General features: G+C 40.8%; 1 pseudogene; it reads right to left on the bottom strand.

The window, feature by feature from the left end:
• Positions 1-555: 555 nt before the first annotated feature.
• LOC102818514 lies at positions 556-930 on the bottom strand (annotated as a pseudogene).
• Between the last annotated feature and the right edge of the window lie 3734 nt (positions 931-4664).

Genomic DNA, 4664 nt, shown 5'->3' with positions numbered 1-4664 from the left:
CAGGTTTATATGAAGGAAAATATGGCATCAGGATTGTAGGAAGACTGTTAACCTTGCAGATGATACAACCTTACTTGTATCATCAATTTAAATTCAAATTTAAGTTCTGCTCTGACAATACATACATGACCTTGGTTAAGCTACTTAACTTTTCTGAACCTTAGTTGTAAAAGAACAACTTAGTTGTAAAAGTACCTTCTTGATTGAAAGGACTGAGAACACTTCTGTAAGGCATTTAGTACTGGGACATAATGAACACTCAGTGAATGTCTGAAGTTATTATGATCATTTATGATATTGTTGTTGTTAAGTGCCGTCGAGTCGGTTCTGACCCATAGCGATCTTGTTGGGTTTCTGAGGAATGGTGAGCTTGAACTGCCGACCTTGCAGTTCAAACGGCTTTGGATAGATATCAATAAATCAGATATACAGTTAAAATCCACTATAGACTTTTTTTTCTTTTCAATGAAAGCGAAACTTTATTGAGGGCCCAGGGCCTCAGAGCTCAGAAGAACCCCACTAGCGCGAAGCAGGGGAGCCAGCAGAGAGGGGTCCTTATTTGACCTTCTTCTTGGGGCGCAGGTTGTTGGTGCGGCCGCACTTCTTACAGCATTTCACAGCACAGGGTTGAAGGCGAGCCTAGCACTTGCAGTAGATCATCTTGTCACAGCTGTACTTCTTGGGGAGCTGGCGCAGGGAAGGCTCAACGATGCCACTGCACCTGGTGAAGGGTGGACTCTTTCTTGGATGTTGTAGTCTGAGAGAGTGCGGCCATCCTCCCAGCTGTTTACCTGCAAAAACCAGACGTTGCTAGTCAGGGGGGATACCCTCCTTGTCTTGGATTTTGGCTTTGACATTCTCGATGGTGTCACTGGGCTCCACCTCAAAAGTGATGGTCTTGCTGGTCAGGGTCTTCACAAAGATCTGCATCTCTGCATCTGCCGCTTGGCCGTCTTGCTGAAGAGAAAGAGGGCACTATAGCCTTTTAAAATAAAGAAAAACAGCTTTACTATTTCTTTAAACTACTGCTTCTAGGAGTTGCTTTAATGAATTACCATATTGAAAAGATTGATTTATAAGTACCATATTGTCAGAATGAAAATAGATATTACAAAGAGATGAAAAGTAACTTGTTTTTTTGAGTGGAATAAATATTTCCCTCAGGATCTTGTTTACAAATTATTTTGGAAGCAAATAGTACTAAGATAAACGTCAGCCCTATTTAGGAGAAATGATCACAAAACTGTATTCCAGAACTTTGAGTAAACAAGGCTTTTTTGCTCAGTAGGAAAGGAGTTATTGCCCAAATGAAATGCCCTTCTTTCAAAAACACAAGGAAAAATATCCATCTCATATTTTATCTTTTTTTATTCTAACGCTGTAAAATGTCTGGTAATGGCCAATCTATTGCATAAACAGAGTCAGTTTTCAATTATTTGTGCGTAGATTATCCAAGGCAGATGTTTAACCAACTCTGTGCTGGTTTCTTTCTGTTCTATCAGTCCTTTATTTTTACTGTCCCCCCCAACACACTCACAAGCACACACACAAACACTTACACTCACACACAGTCTGCAGTATGTTGGATTACTTTCTATCCAAGGTATCGTAACTCCCACCAAATGATTGGAATGTTGTTGTTGTTGTTAAGTGCCATTGAGTCAGTTCTGACCCACAGCGACCCTGTACATGGTTTCTGAGGAGCAGCTGGTGAGCTTGAATCTCCAACCTTACAGTTCAAACGACCTTGCAGTCCAGCGCTTTAACCCACAGCGCACACCAAGGCTCCAATGATTGGATGGGACTATACAAAGAAAGTGCTTTTGGGGGATTGGATTGTTGTTGTAAGGTGCCATGGACCCTATGCACAATGGAATGAAACATTGCCTGCTCCTATGCCATCCTCACACCTATTATGTTTGAACCCATTGTTACAGCCACTGTGTCAGTTCATCTTGTAGGGATCCTTCCTCTTTCAGTTTGAACCTCTACTTTACCAAGCATGATGCCCTTTTCCAGGAACTGGTCCCTTCTGATTACACGTCCAAAGTATGTAAGAAGTTTCACTATCCTTGCTCATAAAGAATATTGTTTGTTCTTCTGGGTAGTCCATGGTACTTTAAAAATTCTTCATCAGCACTACAATACAAATGTATCAATTCTTTTGCCATCTTCCTTATTCATTGTCCAACTTTCACATAAATATAAGGCTATTGAAAAAACCATGGTTTGGATCAGGCATACCTTAGTCTTTAAAGTAACATATTTCCTCTTTAACACTATAAAGAGGTCTTTTGCAGCAGATTTCCCAGATGTAATATATCTTTTTTTTTTTTTTTTAAGGTTTTTATTGTGGTTTGAGTGAAAGTTTACAGGACAGATCATCAGTTTTACATTAAACAAATCAGACACCTTGTTTCATTACAATGATTATAATCTCCTCCATGTACCATCAGTATTTCTTTCTATTCACTTTAGCTTTAAAAAAAAACTCAGGCATATATAATAATTTACACCTCTAAAGGGCACATTCTGCAAGTCAGCCTCCTGGCCACCAGCTCTCAGACCTTCTCTTCCCATGAATCTAGAGTCCTCAGCTGCGACCCCTCTCCATGAACCCTACTCTGCCTCCGTCTCTGGCATTGCTGCTTCTCTGGATAAGGTCCTGCATTCTGCTTGTGCTCTTCTCCCTTGATGGTCCCAGGGTCCTCTGTTTCTGGACTGTAAGATTAACCACTCCCCTGTTTTTGTTACAAAACTTCTACCTTTACAGTTGTGACAGTCACAATTAGTTATGATAACAAGTACTCACTATTGAATCATATGAATCTTATCTCCACCTCTTTTCACCAGACCCATCTAGACAAGATGAAAGAAAAATATTCAGTGGGGACTCTTTCTTCTCCCCCATACTCTTAAACTAAACTCCCTCTTGGAACCTTATAAGGCAGTCACTTCATGCCTTTATCACCCCCTCATTTTAGGTAACTAATGTCTAAGTTGCCCATCCCTATCTAGCCTGTGAACAGAAGGAATAGCATTCACACTTGATGTGAAGACTCCTTCCCTCTCTGTTGGTATTTAGCGTTACTACCTCTATGATTATAGGTCAGGTTAATCAAATTGCAACAATTTACACTTGTTTCCTTTATCCAAAATATATATATATTTCTTTTTTTGTAATCTCCCTCTAGTCGAGTTCTGATTATCAAGTCATTGATGCTAGATCAAATGGGTACTGTCTGCAAGTTTGGGTATTCTTGTGCATCTTCCCTCACTTCATATCAGCTGGATGCTTCACTCTCAGCTCTAGGCCTCTGTGGCTATGTCCTTGTCCATGGGCTCAAGTGTCCTCAAGTCTCACCACACTTTGGACCAACCAGCCCTTCCTCTTCTCTGTCTCATCTCCAGGTTAACATGAGTCAATGGACTGTGGTTGAACTCAGCCCATTCCCCCTCTTCTACTCACTAAGAGCTCAGTGTGGTCGCCAGCAAGCTTACATGCCTGTTTGTGTGTCCCCTTTGAGTTTCAGTCTTAGAGGGAAGTTTGTCCTGAAGGAACTTGATTGCTTGCCTTGATGTCTTCCTGGCGAACAGCTTGCTTATTCTGGTAGTAGCCAGTCAAGCTTGTTTTGGGTTTTTCCTGATGATCTTTCTTTGAAGATGTATCTTCTGTTGCTCTTGCTTTTCCAGGCTGGTCTGTTTGTCCTTGCTAGTGGGAATGTTCCACCTTATAAAGTTCTGGATGGGACTCAGGATTCTACCTAAGGGCCTATTCTGCAAAGGCTTTGCAAGAGGTCTATTTCACTGGGCAAGTTCTAGAACCCCTTTTAGGTATTCCAATCAGTTATTGGCTGAAGATGGGCTTACAAGTTTTCTGTAATCATGTTTCCCAACATTTCTTTCTATACTACTCAAGTGTTCATTTCACAATAGTAGGCAAGGGAAACCAATATTCATAACATAGTCACACATTTTAGTATTATTTCCCCTCTTTAAACTATGCCTAGATCCCTGTATCACAGAGCCTTGTTGTTCCAAGGTTGAGTTGGCATCACTGTTTACCTCTGTCCCATTTAGGACATACAAACCTGTATCAGTGTTTCCCCTATCTATCTTGTTCTTCCACCTCCTCCCCATTCTTATATTGCCCTTCCCAACACCCAAACTAAACCTCCTACCCCAACCTCACCATTGTGGTTACAATGAACTCTTCCCTCCATTTAAGATAGTCTATTTTATCCTGTAATCTACCTGACCTTCTTACCACATGGATCTCTGTTCCTCTGTGTTTACCTTCTCTCACATTGTAATTGTTTTGATCATAGACTGACCTCCCAGATCCTCTGTTCTTTAATTTTATTCTGTTCTTGACTCTTCCATTTGTCAATTTGAGTTCAGGGTGATGCTGCCACGCACATCATTCTCTAGTTGTCTGTTCTTGTTGGCTCTCAGTCCACAGAACTTCCTTAAGGATGTTTTTCATAGCAGTGTTGGCTTTGGAAAAATTGCTTAGTTTCTGTTTATTCTGGAATGTTTTGATTACACGATTGTATTTGATTGAGAACTTTGCTGGGTAGAGGATTCTTCAGTGGCAGTTTTTTCTTTCAGGGTTTTATATATGTCTCCCCATTGCCTTCTTGCCTGCATGGTTTCTGTTGAGA

The sequence above is a fragment of the Chrysochloris asiatica genome, unplaced genomic scaffold (assembly GCF_000296735.1).
Source record: "Chrysochloris asiatica unplaced genomic scaffold, ChrAsi1.0 scaffold00087, whole genome shotgun sequence".
Lineage (NCBI taxonomy): Eukaryota > Metazoa > Chordata > Mammalia > Afrosoricida > Chrysochloridae > Chrysochloris > Chrysochloris asiatica.
Note: the sequence above shows the minus strand (reverse complement) of the source record. Positions and strands in the feature narration are given on the sequence as shown.